The sequence below is a fragment of the Lepisma saccharinum genome, chromosome 17, assembly GCF_977018435.1.
Source record: "Lepisma saccharinum chromosome 17, izLepSacc3.1, whole genome shotgun sequence".
Classification (NCBI taxonomy): Eukaryota; Metazoa; Arthropoda; class Insecta; order Zygentoma; family Lepismatidae; genus Lepisma; species Lepisma saccharinum.
In genome coordinates this window covers 28,701,169-28,719,787 of record NC_139245.1, presented here as the reverse complement: position 1 = coordinate 28,719,787, position 18,619 = coordinate 28,701,169, and the positions used below count along the sequence as shown (strand labels likewise).

The following is an 18,619-nucleotide window of genomic DNA, read 5'->3' as shown; positions in this document are numbered from 1 at the left end:
TATTCCTCCAGTTTTTCATGATGTTTACCAAAAACTAAAATCCACAGAAACAATGGACAGTGAAGATCCTCCAGAAGACATATGAAGTTGTCTTTATGTAGATCATACGTAACCCTGTGAACATGATTTACACTCAAGCAAAAGTATTTAAGCCTTGTTCAAAGTATTTGATGTGCTAGATTCATTTTTCCACATGGGTATACTACAACAATTTACTTACATGTTCATAATAAATGGTATTTATATTGAAATTCATATTTTTCCTTTTGAATAATTTACCTAACAATATGTTCAGCAAAAAAAAAAATACCTTTTGTTATACAAATTACGACTCAACGCATTGCTTCAGAAAACTCAATTTATTTCCATTTCTTGTCAAAGTGGCGTAGCTCCCTCTCTCACTAGACCCGTCAATTACACAAGAATATTTACACACCAACATTGTTGATTATTATCTTCAACAAATTTTCATTATTGCAATTTTCAAGTATCGGCATCTGTTCAAAGTGGTATAGGCTCAGCTCTAGTAATAATAGGAGGGAGAAAGATAATGCGTAAGATTTGCGAACGACATGGTCTCCCGCCTATTATAATATATATACAAAAATAATTATTTTTGTATATATACGGCCATGTAAGAAGGACATAGTACTATATACCAATTCCACAGCCCGTCTTCCGAAAATACGGATGCACAGGAAACAAAGGAACACGGAAGAAAGTAGAGAAGAAGAAGAACATGAAGTTAACAGTGAAATGACGGAGTGAGGGGAGTGTGAAGAAGATATTGAAATATATTTTTTTCAGACAAATTGCTGAATACGACCGGGAGCTCTATCATACAAAACACTTGCTGCGCCAAATGTAGCCTAGTCAATGCAATATGCTCTTGTGATTGGATTACAAAATCTATACTGGCCAATCGACATGCTAAACATTCCCTAACATTCAACACGTGTGTACCCACTTATTTTCACCATTGTCAGGACACTTAGCAAAAAATGATAAACGGAAAGCTGGAATTTCGGTATACCATATGTTTCTGTATTTTTTGTTCCTTGTGTGATGTTCCAGTTGTCTGTGTTGGAATGCCGTAGAGCAGCTCTCGGCATAGCCTTCGCATGTCCAGTATATAATGCTGTCACCATTCATTGTTCGGACTTTCGTGCCTGTGTGTGTCCTTGTAAGCATTGTGTCTGCCCTTTGTGTGCAGTACGAGGTTCTGGACTGCAATTAGGGTTCTGCTTCGAAATCTCTCATGCAGTGAAATATGAGGACTTGCTGTTTTCTTGCCGGAGGAACTTGCTGCTTATGAACATACATTGGGCGACTGATCGCAAATCGTTTGCAATAAGCAATATCCATAATTAATCTGTACCAGCGCTCGAAGCGCTCGAAACTAGGCTCGCGTAAAATGGTTATTCCTCTCGCCTTTGGTGCGAGCGGTCCGAAGTCCGAATCCCGGTGGGGGCTCCCACAATTTCGGTGTTAAGGCTAAGAATGACAGTTTCGCACCAGTTGTATGAATGGGAATACGCGCTGCTACTAACAAAAACACCGACTATATAAGAGAGTATGAATTTCTCCCCATTTTGCAAGTGGAAGCGGTTTTTTCAGTTGATTATTAAGCAAGGCACAATGTTTGAAAAATACGATGAATATGAATGTCCAGAATACCATCCATTCCTCATGGAGAAAGAAAACGCAACAGCAACTTCAAGTTACGGTTAATCAAATGGGAGTTTTCAACTTTTCCCCACTTCAGATCAAATCATCTACGTGTCCCTTTTCCGTTCACATGTTTTTCTATGCCATCGGAAGTTTGATATTCCCAAGAGAAGAAGTAACACAATACTCCCATAAGCGTAATTCTAAGTTATCTTCTCCTCCTACAACCATCCGGCACACAAACTTCTCTTTCCTCAGCTCGCCGCGGGGAAAGGTCGGTGGGGGAGGAGCAGTTCAGGATCCTCGAGTCTGGCTGGACATTTAAACTGTTCCTCGTACCCTTAACCCAGCATTGTTAGGTAATACGTGGGCAAATCAAAAAGTAAGTTACACCAGAGCTGTGTTCCTGTACTAAAAGAGATAAAATAATTATGCTTGGTGGCAACACTGTCTGTATATTCTTCCCATTTCCAAAGCAGCTATGCTGCAGCTGGTTTAGTATGCGAGTAGTCACCGTGGGAGTATGGTGCGTCGTATTGAGGTGGGGTCCAACATTGAGGTGCACTCTGACGTCCGTTTTTTGTGCGCACGAAGGTATAATCGGAGTGAAATCCATCGCCAAATTGTCGAGGTGTATGGTGAGAATGCAATGTCACACCCCCGGATCAGGAAATGGTGCCAGATGTTCGAAGAGGAAAGAACGAACGTGAACGACGAACAGTGTGTTAGGCAATCTGCAAATATGAACACTATCGACAAAACGGAGCGTGAGAATGTAATCATCCTTGCCAACTGTCACGTGAAAATGAAAAGAGATTGCAAGTGAAATGAACATATCCTACGATAGTGTGTCTATGCTGATTCATGACCAGTTGGGTGCACCGTAAACTGTGCTCTTACTGGGTGCTGCGATTGCTAACCCATGAGCACAAAAGTCAACGCAATTGAAGTTGGACGGAATTTTCACACACAAGAAATGGAAAAACTGGTCACACGATTCGAAAAGTGCTTGGAATACCTTAGTGACTATGTCGAAAAAAGTTAAATTTTCATACATTATTTTCTTTCTAATGTGTTTTGTTTGTGTGCATCAGTGTTTCTCAATTTCGTGACTGCGACTTGGTAGATTCTTTTTTAAAGCGTCGATTCACCGATCCCAAACTTTTAATCATAAATACGTTTCTAATTCTTTAACTTTATACATTAATCCAGTTGTTCCAAAAGTGTGCGCCGTGGCTGGCTTACAGGGGCGCCGCGAAATGTTCCAATATTTTCACTGAAATGACATAATTGTTCCAAATATGTGCTTATTTAATACGTACTTTTTACATATAAAATGTTTCTGAATTTGAAATATGTGTTTATTTTTGAACTTAGGGCAAGCAACCTAACCACGCTAACTGAGCATTGCAAGTGTTAGATGGGCCTACATTCTGATCACTGAAAAATCTTGAATCACTAAGGGTGCCGTGAAACGAATTAATCGATTAATGATTAATCGATATGTACGTACAACGTTCGACAATATTGTCTGCAACTAAAATGTATGAATCACTTCTTTCCCATTCTTATCCTTATCTCTTTCTCTTTGCTTCCCATACACAGACACACGCATAAGAACTGGGGCAAGGGGGGACAGTTGCCCCCCTAATAATTTAAATTACAGCAGAAATTTAGTGTGGAGGAATCATATCGTCGTTATTAAACAATATTATGCTCTTTGCAAAAACAAGTGTTTTCAAGCGAATGAAAGTTCTAAGCAACTATCGGGTTTGTATTATATCCTAATGGCACTATCCCACTTCGTTTTCTAGCAAATTTCTTGTTATTCACACACTCACATACTTTATTCGTTAGTTGTGTTATCTCTATGTGGCTGTAGAAAAAAATACTCACGCATAGGAAATTAATAAATTATGTGTAGTTGTTTTGCATCTGCTGTAAGGAATCATGTTTATATCATTATATGTACGTATATATAATTTGAATCACAGACACGAGGAAATTAGGGGGCAGAGAAGATAAGATGAAATGATGAAGGGACAACGACAAACATATGGACAGCACACAACACAAATCCCATAGAACATTGTACTGACCATTGGTCCACACGCCAGAGCCTCGTTAGTCCGCAAAATGCAGTCCAGAGTGTACTACGTGGAAAAGAGGTTGAGATTTGGGTGTCTTCGGAAAGGATCACCCCTAACATCCCAATGTAATTTGCGATATAATCTTAAACTTTCTGTATTTTGAACGTATTATGTCTGCCTAAAAGAACGCCTCACTCTATAGGCAACCCACCAACGCCTTATGTAAGTTGGGTTGCCTAGTATAAAATGTCGTCCTGAAACTTTTGGTGAACGCTGTACCCTTGAGGTTATGCATTAATAAATAAATAAATTATGGCATAATCATAAAGAGTGATGGTTCGAGTATGTCTAGGCTCGTTGACAAATATAAAACTAGGTTTAAATTAATGAAATAGACTTCTCGGGACCCATCGTTGATAAACACTGTCCATGGCCGTGGAGGGGTGAAGGAAGGGGTCGGAACAGGTCCGTCGACTCCCTCCTCCCTTTATCTTTAATCTCAAGTTACAAGAAAACAGAAAGCTTGTTACTTCTATTATCATTCGAACAGAATAACGAAGTAAAATGCGTTAAATAGAAAAAATGAGAGTAAAATACGGGAACCAATATATTTTGTTTATCTTCTGGGTTTACATCTTTCAAAATTCCAGAAATTAGACTTTTATAGGAAAGGGCACATAACAAACGAGGTGTGTAAAGGTTAATAACGAAATAGGAGAATGACTATGTATTTCGATACACTAATGGAAAAAAAAAATACAAATTTTGCTGAATATTGACTCATTTATTGCATTAGTAGAAAAATCTCCCCAAGGATAAAATAATAATAATAATATTTTTGAGTTTATAATAGTTATTATTTTATAAAAGTAAACATAAGCATAATAATAATATTCCGTGGCTCGACTGCCAGTCTCCCTTCCACAATCCTACCTAGAGGTGTGGAGTTCTTCAACCTGTAATGTGGTGACGTGGGGTCAGCACGTCGAACCCTCAGCCGTTGTAGGAGATCTACGAGACCGGATTACGCTACTCACTCGTAGCTCGTAATTTCCTCACGATGGTGGGTTGCCACCGATCCTATACACAGGCCGTGAATCTTTATTGTCATTATCGTCCAAAATTTTATAAATCTTCCCCTGGTTATAATACTTTGGACCTTTTTCTAGTGACTTTTGCGCTAAGCTCTGGCGATTTATGCGTCCCACGCTCTGGCAACAGTGAACGTCGGAGGAGCTGGCGAGAACAAAAGGAAGTAGATTTTAAACCTTAAAGCAGCGGAGACATGGTACGCCAAATCGGTACGAGGATTGACTCCTGCCTGTTATCGTAGGCACGGGCAACAGTTTAATCCGCGTAGAAATTAAGTTCCTCACGGTGCCCGGAAAACGATCGGCGTCCATAAAAGAACCGATCGACAATGGTACCTCGCCGCCGCACCGAAAGTAGTCCCTCCCCTCTCTCTTTGTTTTTGCACCGGTTTTTCTTTGATTCCCCGTTCAGTCACGCCTTCTCGATGTCATGGCTTTCCGTTGCGTGAAACGAGGAAACAATAGACGATCGGGCCCCGACAAGGGACGGAAGCAAAGGGCTTCAAAACACACACGCGTAACGTACCGTACACAAGATAAAAACACAAGGAATTGAACTGGAAACCCCATTGTGGTTCGATTTTCTGCACTCGAGACACTATTAGCATTGTGGTACATGGCGGTCGTTTGTGTTTGAAATTGCCGCTTTTGTATTTAAGGAAGAGGACGCTCGGAGTCCCCCCAGTTCTCTTTGTTTAGTTCGGCACGGTTCGGACGTAGTTTTTCGGCCCGGGAGGTTTGTAGTAATTTATTTTGTATTATTCCGAGGGCGGAAGGAGGTGTGAGGGCGGGAGGGGGCGATGGAATTAGTTGTGGGAAGTGTTTTAAACAAACATCAGCCCTTTGCAAATAATCGTCGCCTGGCTACAGTGAGAAAAACGCTCCATAAGGTTAATCGTGATGAAGGAAAGCATCGTAGCCCAGGGGCGTGCCCTGAAAAGAAAATTGGTGGGGAGGGGTTGAGAGGGTCATAATTTTCATAAACGGTGTGTGTGTAAACGTCATGTGTATTTGTGTCTGTGCAGAGAGAGAGAGAGAGAGAGCAATTTATATTATCATTTCAGAACTGTTTCACACGAATCCGAATATACGTGGTATCGGCGATTCAGTGCAAAACCTGGGTTAGGGGGGGGGGGGGGGGCAAGGACAGTTTACTTTCTCTTGGCAGACAAGGCTTAGCATTAAGAGGCCATATTGAGGGAGGTAAAAGTGTAAAACAATGCTATTACCACCCTACACTTTTACACAGAGGTGTCCATCCTCCCAGTACCTATGACTAGGGAGCAGAAATTGATGAAATGTCATCTTTTTTCTGACATCTCGGACACGATGCCCATTAAATATACACAATATTACACTTCGTCTAGAATCCAAAAAAGGTAATTTTAAACTGCAATTTTTTGCCAATTTTCAGGTTTTATGTCATTTCCCCCGATTTTCGGCATTTTCAAGCATTTTTCGCTATATTCGGTGTATTGTTTCGTCATATTATATCACTTTTTTTCATTTTGGTAATATTCTTGAGTCTTTTCACCAAGGTGAACATAGGCCTATATAGATCTCGCAAGATTGCAATTTTACACCAATTCATTCAGTGCATACGACTTTTTTATTGTTTAAAAAATATTCGGTTGTTTCCATTGGAAATACTCGTTGCATATTTTGATTGAATGTGCATGTGGTATCATTTGGTGCCTTTTTTTTTAAAAAAAAAAAAACAAGATCGCATTTTGTTTAATTTCCTTTTCATTTTAATTTTTAACCTGAAACTAACAAATTTAATGGTCATTTTTTGCATTTTTTACGTCATTTTTCCCATTTTTAGGACATTCTATAGGTCATATACCTATAATTTTTAGGTCATCAACTTCCACTCCCTACCTATGACGCAGTCACCCCCAAAAGGTATATTATTTTCCTAGCCCCTCTTTATGCCAATTTATTTACTCAAATTATTTTCATCAGATAAAATTTGCGGAACAATTTGAATTTGAATTTGAATTTAAAATTTTGGGTGTGTCAGCACTAAGGCTATTTTGCACCCGTCACATTATACGGGGTTCAGCCCCTTATCGTTAGACATAACAACTCTAACGTTGCATATCTAATAGTGTTGCCCACGAGACGAGACTTTGGCCTGTCTCGTCTCGTGGAAATGCTGTCTCGTCTCGAAAATATTCGTTTGTCTCATGACACATGGTCAATCTCGTCTCGTCTCGAATATTTAAACGCCTGTTCCGTCTCGTCCCGTGGACAACACTAAAATCATAAAATAGCCTGAACGGAACATTTTCAATATTGCACAGTGGGCTAACACGCAGTTATGATACTTACAATGATATTTACATTGTTTTACAGGCTAACGTTCTAAATTTGCAATTGCAGCACAATTTTTTTACACTCAACCAATTTAATACGTGCATTCTTGAATTTATTTTGAATGTGTGATTAAAACAATTTTTTAATGGGCAGCTGCCCATCCTTGGAGTCGCCCCTGTAATTCCCAGAGAAGCCACTACCTCCCGCCCCCGCCTGACACCAAACCACCGCACGGCAGAAGCCATACCGGTGCCCACCGCAACCATTTGTACTGGTGGTAGGGCGATATCATTTCATTAAACTTCCAAGAAATACAGTAATTTCCTGTCGTTAGAAATAATATTACTCGGAAACATATCCACATTTGATGTACCCCACATGGCGGCACCTTTCGCAAGAACCCATTTCGTAAATAAGGAATTGAAACCCGCACACGCCGCTGGTAAGGGGGAAAAAGTGGCAATTTATATTAGATTTAGGGAGCGCTTAATGAGTGGAAACGCCGAGAGTGTGATTTGGGAGGTGAAAAGAGGAGGGGGAACCCCGTTGGATAATCAATCTACGCTGACCTCCAATCGCTTGTTGCTGTCGCTCGCCAAGTTCCAATTTGTCTGCCACCGTTTTTTTCCCACGGAACTTCTTCGTAACCATTTTCGACAGGTTTCTGGCGGGAAGGAAGTGTTCTCGAAAAATCCCTTTTCGACAACGAAATTTCCCATTTCCTTTATAAAAATATCCCATTATTTTTTAAAAAAATCACTTTCTCGTATCAAACTTTAAGGTCGCTTTATGCTGAATTAGGCTAATCGGGACTGACCTACAGTTCAAAGTGGAGTCCGAACCACTGTGCAATGGGCCTCCATCAGGGATCGAACCCGAGTCTCTTGATTACTATATTCCTTTTCCGGAATGTCTGGAGTAGCGACGCGCAGAGGCGAAAGCTTGTGGGCGGGGCCTGACTAGGTGGGGAAGTGTGCAAAATGCAGAATTCCCCTAGTAGGCTAGCCTACAGAACTATTGGACCAGTCGTGTCGCCCCCTCTCGCGCGACACCTCTCCTACGCGCGTTCGTTGGACGAGGCACACACCCGCAACGTGCGCCCAGAACGCGTTCGCGTTCTCTTACTCCAGACATTCCGGAAAGGAATATAGGCTACAATGTTACCACTACCTTCGTTGCGGAGTGGTTAACACAGCGCGCTACGACGCCAGGAGTCTCAGGTTCTATTCCTGGTTTGGGCGTGGTTGTTCTTTGTGAGTGTCACTGCAAAAAGCTATTATTGCCCCCTCTCAAAATTTCTTTCGACGCCCTTATTCTCTTATAATGTTTCCCATTCTGTTGTAAATCTCCCGTACTGGTGTAAAATCTGATACAAAAATCCTGTTTACTACAAAAGAAGAAAAAAACGTGAGGAAGTAGGAGCCGCGGTGGTCTAGTCAGTAGGGCGTCTGACTGCCACGCGGGAGGCACGGGTTCGATTCCCGGGTGTCGGAATTTTTCCGGCCTTGTTCCTGCATAAAGCGGCTCTGGGACTAACCCAGCCTCAAATTAGTGGGTACCTGGGGTAACCCTGGTGAGTAAAAGCGGTAGGAGCGTGGTGCTGGTCACGTCACCTTCAATGTAGCCGAGATCGAGAATATGTGGGGCCCTACCCTACCTTAAATGTAACTTCATGGCACGGTGCTATTTGCACGAGGAACTTTACAAGAGAAAGTGACATTTTCCCATTTGGAGCTTTCTCGTTTTTCTCAGCCTGAACATTTTCAATTTTTTTCTCGTTTTTTTTGGCGCGAAAATTCCCGCCATCAGAAAACACTGAAGGTGCATCCGTTACCAGTGAATCCAAATTGACGGCAGAGAATTCGAAGAAGGGGGAAAAAATGACAGGTATTGAAAGGAGAAGGGCATCTCCCACCCCACCCCCTTGCAAGGTTGCCTCAATTTCTTGATCCGGGCTTCCGGCGGCGAGAGACCACACAAAGAAATCCCTCTACTTAATTCCTCCTACGTCATCGCTCCATCCTTCAGGTCATACAATGCGTGACGTGGCGAATCGCTTTGGGGAGGGGGTGGGGGGAGAGGCGAATTTCCAGAGGTCATATTCAAAATCCTCTTCTTGTCTTTTGTGGCCGTTGCATTTTTGCAATTGAAGTGCCATTACTAAACTGGGCGTGAGTAACTGGAACAAAAGTTTTGCAACAGACGAGATTGGAGCTGCATTTGACGCAGACAGGTTAATCGGAACTGGACCTACAGTTTAAAATGAGACTTTATACGCTTCAGGCCTCACCCAATTAAGCTAACTCTGGTGCATAATTTGCTTTCGAACTAAATCTACACATAAAGAAGCTGATTTGTGTGCAGAAATAAACTGAGTTTTTGATTGATTGAGTTGGAGATTTAAGTCCACTTTGTGCACAGTAAGGCTAATCGGGACTGGACCTACAGTTTAAAGTGGTAACCGAACCACTATGTGCCTCCACCGGGTATCGAACCCTTTCATTACAAGGCGACGACTTGAACACCATACCAGTTGGTTGTTTCGTAACAGTAGATATATCTTACCAAAAACTACATGCCACTTTTATACTCTGGAGATGTATAAGGGACATATTTTATTAATGGGTCAGTTCTCAAAGTTAATTTCTTGTAATTGTTATTTAGCGTCGCTCTTCTGCCACTTTTAGTCTCATCGCGACGATGGGGATGAGTGATGATATTATGAAATTGGTGGAGGGACACTTTCAAAAGAACACTCAAGTCCAGGCCGGGATTCGAACTTGGGGGACCTGGCTTCGTACTGTGCTAAACACTCTGCCACGGCGGTCGGCTGGATTTTGTGCCACCGAGTAGCCAGATAGAGCGGACCCTGTTGCCTACCGAAATTTTAGGGTGCGTGTAAGGGATGAAAAATTACAAGAGGAAGCGAAAATTTCCCGTTTGGAGCAAAATTTCGTGTTCTTCACTCACCATTTTCAAATCTTTTCAATTTTTTGGCGCGAAATTTTCTGCTATCCGAAAACATTACGAGGGAGGTGCCTTCTGAGTCAGCCTCATTTCCACGTAGTACTTTCCTCTAAACGGCAATCTTGCACGCTAACGAAGCTCTGGCGCCTTGACCTGGGTTCGTGTTGTCCTTACGTGTGCCGAGTAACCTTTTACAGACAGCTTTAATCTAGGGAATGGAGATTTTATCCTCAGGGACAATATGGTAAAAAGTCTATGCCAATATTAGATTTTTGGTTGATTAATTATGTTTGGTTTATTTTTACTTCGATTTTCTTCCAATTTTGGCTAGTCGCAAAGATGAGGATGAGTGACGATATGATGGAATTCATAAAATGATACTCACAAAGAACACCCCTGCCCAGGCCGGGATTCGAACACGGCCCTGGTGTCGTTTTATTTTACGGCCACAAATAGCCTATATGTGGATGTGCCATAATTTTTTAAAAAATCAGTCAGTGTTGTCAAATTATCTCGAACTATTGATAAATATGTTGAGGGTGTTTGCAAAAGAATTTGGAACATATTATATATATATATATATGCCGGAGCCCATGGCCGAGTGGTTAGCACATCGCGCTGCGACGCTAGGGGTCCCGGGTTCAAATCCCGGTCGTGCATGGTTGTTTGTAAATGTTCATTTCATTCTCATCCCATGGAAGGCAATGGCAAACCACCATGGGTTCTCCTTGCCCAGCGACCTTCAGGTCAAAAGACCTGCCTTCCGGCAGACAACTCATTATCTGGGCTTCCCCGATGGCGTAGTGGAAATCAAGAGGTCCCGGGTTCGATAAAGTTACATAGGGGTTAGGATCCAATTTTAAACTATAGGTCCAGTCCTGATTAGCCTAAAAAAAGATAAAAAATGTAAAGTGCTTCCCTGTGCTTAGCACCACGCCATGAAGGCGTATAGGGAGTATGGGGATAACGCCCCACACTTTCTTGATCCGGTCGTGAGTGGGGGTGATGTGATCAGCATCATGCCCCTGACCGCCTTTACTCCCCAGGTACCCATGTCATTCGGGAACGCTTCCAACGTTAGAAAAGTTCCCGGATTTGAACCGGCCGGGATCGAACCCGGGACCTTTAGCATGGTAGTCATACGCGTTACCGTGCATAAAATTGACTTTAAACAGAAACTCAACAACCTAGATCTTGGAAATCATGGTTTTACCAATCACATAAGGAGCGACCAACTGATGGGGAGACAGACCTCTGTGGCGATATGGTTAGCACAGCGCGCTAGGACGGCAGCGGTCCCAGTATTGAATCCCTGAAGGACATGAGTGTTCATTTTGTGTGAGTGTGTCTTTATAATGTCATCAGTCATCCTCATCTTCGCGAAGTCAAAAGTGGCGGAAAAGGAGCGTTAAATAACAATTGTTTTGAAAAAATCAAACTTTCTGTCTCAGTGTAGCGTCTTTTATTTGGTTGTTCCAAACAAAACATTGCATTCTCTGTACAAAAACATTGTAAAGAGTGGTCGAAAAGATCTTTACACAAAGGAACATTTTCTTAACGTTACATGATTTAGAGATACCAAGCTTTGAACGTAAATCCTCGAAGATTTCAAGACCTAAATTGTAATTCAAAGAAGGATAGAGCACGCTGTCTCCAATCTCTTCTCCCGTTCCTACTTTTCAGGGTTATTACACGCTTTAAAAGTTGGAACTGCGATAACGGCGACGGGGAAAGAATTCATAAGGACTCTCGACTGTCTCCTTGTCTCTTTCCATCACCCTTTCGTCTCTGAAACGTGCATCTCTCTCTTCATCTGGCTTCAGCTGGAGAAAGAGTGGATGGATGTCCATCCGGTGGACGTGGCTTACGCAACAACCCCAAGAAGCTCATGGGGTAGGCTGATGTCACTGAAATTCCCTCACGAAATGTCAAAAATCCCTCTCTCTCTGTAGAATATCGCACTCTGAAATTTCAAATTTTAATTATGAGGGGAAAACCTCTTTTTTTCTTTGTGCTGTAAAATTCTCCTCGCAGATTCCTTAGAATTGTCATATTTGGCGAAATATCTCTCACTGAATGACGGGACAAAAGTTCCTCATAAGAGGATAAAATTTGCTTTGTTTGAATACTCGTATAATTCTCCAAAAAGGTTCCGGGTTCGATACCCGGTGGAGAGGCGCATAGTAGTTCGGATCCCATTTTAAACTGTAGTTCCAGTTCCGATTACCCGATCTGTACATAAATTGAAATTAAAACAAAATCCCAAACTGAATTCTCCGAAGCCAATCTCCGTGGCAGAGTGGTTATCACAACGCGCTACGACGCCAAGGGTCCCGGATTCGAATTTCGGACTGGGCATGGGTGTTATTTATCAATATTCCTTCGTCAGTTTCATCGTATTATCAATCATTCTCATCTTCGCGATTAGTCAAAAGAGGCAGAAAAGCGAAGAAAAATAAACCAAATCAATAAACAACAATAAATCAATTCTCCCAAAAGGCTTAAATTTATCTTTTTTTAGAAAATATTTTCATTGAAAGGTTAGATTGATTTGGTTTTATTTTACTTTCTCTTTTCTGCCACTTTTGGTTAATCGCGAAGATGATGATTTGGTTAATTTTTATTAAATATTTATTAAATTAATCAAATTATTAAATTGATTAATTGAATTAATTTAATAATTAAAATTATATTAAAGGGGATATAAAAAGTTGGCTTAATTCAGGAAATGCATGTTACTTTTCTATTCATAAACTTTGGTCTTCACGTTTAATATCTAAGAAATTAAAAGTTAAAATATACAAACCAGTAATTTTGCCTGTAGTATTATATGGGTGTAAAACTTGGTCCCTTACATTGAAAGAGGAACATAAATTGAGAGTATTTGAAAATAAGATCCTTAGGAAAAAATTTGGACCTAAAAGGGATGAGGAGACAGGTGAGCGAAGAAGGTTACATAATTTAGAACTGCATAATTTGTATTCATGTCCAGATATTATTAGAATAATGAAATGAAGAAGACTTAGGTGGCAGCATGTGGCACGAATGGGAGAGGAAAGAAGGGTTTACAAGATTCTTGTTGGGAAACCTGATGGTAAGAGACCTGTAGGAAGGCCAAGACGAAGATGGAGGGACAACGTTGAGATGGACCTAAAGGAAATCGGTAGGGATGGAAAAGAGTATATATATCTTGCTCAGGATAGGGACAGATGGAAGGCCTGTATTGCTGCAGCCATGAACCTTCGGGTTTATGAAGGCTAGAGAGTTAGTTAGTTAGTTAATTTGATGAGGATACACTCTCAATGAACACCCGTGCCCAGGCTGGAATTCGAACCCGGTATAAAGTGTTAGATTTTCCCCTTTTCCCGTTACGCTCTTGCAAAAGAGCAAATATTCACTTTTTAAGAAACATTCCCTCACTGTAGTCGTGATCCAGAAAATGCCCAACAGCAGTTGAAAATTGCATTTTACTAGCAAGACCTAACTGATCTAAACTCCATGATGCAATAACCATCTTGAGAGCCAGGGTCTGTAAACGGCTTTTTCATTGGGTAACACGTGGTCAACGTATCGAATCCCATCGCCGCTCTTATCTTGTTTTCGAAACCCGAGCCCGCGCTATTTCTTCTTCTCAAGTAGCTCCCCAGTTGTCCTTATGACTGTGTCAAGCCCAAAATTCCACCAGGAATCGAACCCGGGATATCTCTCACCAAAGACGAGAACGCTAACCATTTGGTTATGCGACAGCCCTTGCTAAGAAGAATGTTCTATGTTTGATGAACATTATGTCAGATGTACTGATTGTACTGATTTCGTCTATCTGCCTACGTTCTGCAATATCTTAGGACACTCCACCCACCTACTTTATATCGAGGTAAATTTCCCTGTTTGGAGGGAAATTTCTCTGAAGCGAGAACATTTTCAGCCGACTTTATTAAATACTGGACTCCGGCCTCCCTGATAGCGTAGTAGTAACATCGCCGCCTTGTAATCAAGGGTTGCCGGGTTCGATACCCGGCGGAGGCACATGACACGGTCGTTTGCGTCCCACTTTAAACTGTAGATCCAGTCCCGATTAGCATTTCTGTGCATAAAATTGACTTAAAACAACAATTCAGTTCAAAGTATATGTTGTTTTGTCGCTGAAGGTTTTGAGTTCGGGTCTCTCCCGGGATATAGGCATTTTGTTATTCCAGTTCGTATTTCATTCAATCTTCCTACGTACTCATCGTCGCGATCACCCAAAGAGGAAGAAAAGCCCGTTAAAGATCAAGCAAAAGAGTGGGAAGTTTTATTTGTGGAGGGAAATATTAATGCTACACTGTTGAAAAATTTTCCTGCTTATTTCATTGAAGGAAATTGTTATTTTCTGAGCGAATCTTTGAAATCTTCGATGGAATATTTTCCTCGAGGAGGGAAATTTTCCTGAACCGTGGGAAATTCTCGTCCTCCGTGCGTGGGGAAATTTTCCCTTCCTGCCTTCGTGACGCCGTGAGCGGGCATTATGAATGTCACCGCTGCGCAGTTTGTCATCGACGACAAGGCTCGTCTCTTCCATGTCATCTGTACACGTGTTTTGCTAGGAAGTCCCGCTGTCAGTTAACAGTGGGCACAGCAGGATGTTGCATCATTATGCCAGGTGCAATTCTCCTCGGACATGTCTCGACATGTTCTTACCCTGGCTATCATGCATCGATCGCTTCGTAAACGAACTGAAAGCGACGAAAGCATATCTCTCCTCGGATGGAGTTGAAGAAGCTTTTAGTATCCGCCCGATTCATTGAGCGTCGTTGCGTGGTTGCTACACGCCTCCAACTGCCGAGATGATGATCTTCCCCAGTGTATTGATTCAGTTTATTGGCGTATTTCTGGCACTTGTGGATAATCGCCTCGATGGGGATGAATGCTGATTTTTAGGGGAGCGGATTTTTACTTGTTAAAAAACTTAAAAACATTTATTTCTTATGTTCTAAACACAGCCGAAATATGTGGCTAAAAGTAAAAAAATATAATTCAAAATTAACAAAATTATGTAGAAAAAATAGATGCTCACCAGTGACAGCACGATATAAGTTGCTTGTTGCATTCTGTTGATTACAATGAACAACAAAGCACATTTCCAAATTTTCAATTGAAAATGCACGCAGCTTATATCTGAATTGTGAAAACAAGCTTTCCACACCACACGTAGCCATACGTGCATATTTGAAGTTCGGGATGTTATGCACACACACCATCAATTTCAGCAACATATTCGGGTCGCGGGTTCGATACCCAGTGGAGGCCTCGGTGTGTTGTGGACCCTCGAATAGGATAATAATTTACTACCTTGCCGCGAATTTAGTCTATTTATGCATTTGCTCCAAATTACACAAAGAATTCGGAAACTTTATTTGTTCTTAATGTCTAAAATGTGTACCGTAACGCAATGCTATTACTGCGTTGGGATCGAACCAGAGACCTTTAGATTGTATTGGGTGATGTAGTTATTCATCATTCATCTTTCGGATGGTTATCACTCGCTTGACCTAAATGTGATATATGCGAGAGGTTACATTTAAAGTTATGGCAAAATAATTCACACGTACAGTAATTGGATTTCTGTACTCTCCATGACTGAACCGATATGGATTGGTTTAGAAAAGGATATTACTTGCCTCACAATTAGATGAGGTTATTTCCACACTTGTCCTCTGAATTGTAACACGTCTGACCTTCCTGTCAGAATTCACTCTCCTTATAAACCACTGTCCAATAATCGTTCCCCACTTTCATTTTCTCTCACCATGGCCGATCTTTCCTCGCCAACTGTCAACTGTCCTCGCTCTCCCACGATTCCAACGCTCTTTCCCCATGCGCCTCTCAAGTCAATAACCTAACGTTTGCCTAATTGTTTATTCCGTATTCCTTTCTCTGTTTCCTACTATGCTAAGAATGACAGAAGACTTGTCCCTTCTACCTAATACCTTGGGTACGATACGGTACATTTTATGTTCTTTCTGTAGAAATATGTTTTATGTGATGATAAATTTATCCATTTTTATGCAATCGCAGATTACATTGCAACCATATGGTCGGCTCTCCTACCGAATATGGCCGCCTTCCGAAACAATAAAAAAGTATGTTTTTTCCTAAAAAATCTCCTCCCTAGTGATAAGATGAAATGCATAGAGGCACAATCACATATGTATGGACGATCCAAATCAAACCTCACACAGGATTATACTGGCCGTGAATCAAGACGCCAGTGCCTCGTTAGTCTGCATTGCAAGAATGAAGTCCAAGGTGTACTACATCCAAGACACCTCGCTTGTAAAATAATCGAACATGGTTGTCTCCTATCTCCCTTCTTTATATCCATTTTTTACCATACGATTTCCTTTGGAATTTTCTGTGTTGAAAATAAATAAAATAAATAAATAATCACACGCGAATGCATTATTAACCAAATCTACTACAGCGTGATAAATTTCAATTTGAAATTCTAGTAACTTCTTTGAAGGAATCGGGATATTGTGTATGCGTGTATGTGTGTGTAATATCCCGATGCATCGAGAGGCGTTACTATGGGAAAGGCAGCCGGTAAAACATTTGTTTTGACAGTGTCACGCAAGAGACCAGAGTTCGATTAACGGGGTGGGTGAGAATTTTTCCGGCTTTAACCTTTTCTGGGACTCAGCCCTGTGAGTACATCTCAAAAACGGCCACAATAACTGTTTTATTTTCAACTTCGTTTCGTTAATTGTCACTCCAAATTCGTGATTTTTAGCACCTGTTTTATACCTTGTCACAATCAAGTTCCTGCTAAGCCTCTTGATTGCTTGGCGTTACTTAAATTTTTAGGGACAGATGGCGACACTTTTGCGTCAAAGGCTAGTGCACATTTACCAGGATTGTTGCAAAGGAAACGATTAAAAATTTAGGAAATTAAAGGAATCTTTTTACTGTAGATTAACGACTGTTTTCTACTTTAACATTGCTAAACAATCTAATTAGAGAACAAGAAGAGAACTGGAAACTGATAACTAAAAATGTTGGCTGTAAACTGACATCAATTTTTCGACAATCAATTACGGAATGTGTCAATTCAAAGCTTTCAGAATTGTTCTAGTCCATTGTTATCGCTCGACATGTAATCAAGGTGGATATCCGGTGGAGGCACATGGCACGGTGGTTCGGATTCTACTTCAAACTGTAGGTCCAGTCCCGATTCACCTTTCTGTGCATAAAATGGAGTTGAAACAACAAATCAATCAATCAATTCTACTCCATTGTAGTTTTAAATCTTCTGACGTCACGTTTAACATTGTTCATTTCGTAAGGTTATTCCAGCGATGTCGAAACTGCCTGTGGATGTACTTGTTGACAAGACGTTTACATAGCGTAACGAACTATGAACTTCCATGACAGATTCTCCAAAGAGGAATACGGAGATTTGTCAACCCTCATTATCAATTGAGCGGCGTTTTCTTTGATCTCTGCTTCAGAACTTGCGTTATTAGAAAAACTGAAAGGAACGCAGGGGGAGAAGCAGACGTCCAAGAGTCGTATGACTCATTTTAAAAGCGCTAATTACGTTGTACCGAAGGCTCCCCCTTCCTTTATTAAAGGAGAAGAAATGTATTGCAAGGAAAGACTGCAAATATTTGTCGATGTTGGACGCAGGAATTAATTAACAGGCGGTGGGGAGTCTATGGAAGCCCCGAGCATAAAGTATCGTGAGTGGATCCCCTAAGCGTATTCCTGAAGGGGTAAGGGGTGGAATTTGGAGTTGAGAGAGACCGAAGGGTTGTTTTAACAATAATTAACTCTCTCCCGTTCTTCAACTCTTGCGATACTGAAAGTCTCCTTGCGCTGATTTCACTGTCCCTTTCTATACTATTGGACTGTTTGCTATTTGCAAGATTCGCCCTTTTTTATTTCAAGTTATTAAAACTTATAGTTTCGATATACAAATAGTCAATTTCTGGAAGTAACAGTTAGATGTCGGATACCTTTAAAACCAGAGTGAGGAAGTAACTCGTTACTTTTTTGTCCTTTCATTAAGAGCGTCTCACTTGTTGGTACGTTTTACTTTTTCGATACTTGCTTTAATAACGTGTTACTTTTTCGGTGCTTGCTTTAATAACTTGTTACTTTGTTGGAACTTGCTTTACTAACACGTTACTTTTTGGTACTTGCTTTAATACACGTTACTTCTTTGATTTCTTCTTTAATAACGCTTTGTTTTGGTTCTTGCTTTAATAACGCGTTACTTATATTTGGTTCCTTCTTTAATAACGTGTCACTTTTTCGGTACTTGCGTTAGTAATGCGTTGTTAAACGTACAATAGAATTGTAACGGTACTTGGTTACGTCACGTTATTTTACTTGTGTCACCTTGATATAAATTCAGAAGTGGAGGATTGATTTCCCAGGATCAAACATGTTTTGTTGCGTTGTGTCAAACTTGTGCATGTAAAGTTATACTTAAGAAAACACACT

The 18,619-nt window shown here is 41.0% G+C and overlaps 2 protein-coding genes across 3 annotated transcripts in view; one reads left to right on the top strand and one right to left on the bottom strand.

The window, feature by feature from the left end:
- Positions 1-18,619, bottom strand: part of Wnt10 (Wnt oncogene analog 10) — a 76,799-nt gene that overhangs the window by 35,629 nt on the left and 22,551 nt on the right. The window lies entirely within an intron of this gene.
- The window catches only part of Wnt6 (Wnt oncogene analog 6), a 168,507-nt gene continuing 155,426 nt past the window's right edge, over positions 5,539-18,619 (top strand). For both annotated transcript variants that reach the window (XM_083139239.1, XM_083139238.1), the window contains exon 1: positions 5,539-5,585. The gene's annotated coding sequence lies outside the window, so the exon portion shown is untranslated. The remainder of the gene's footprint in view (positions 5,586-18,619) is intronic.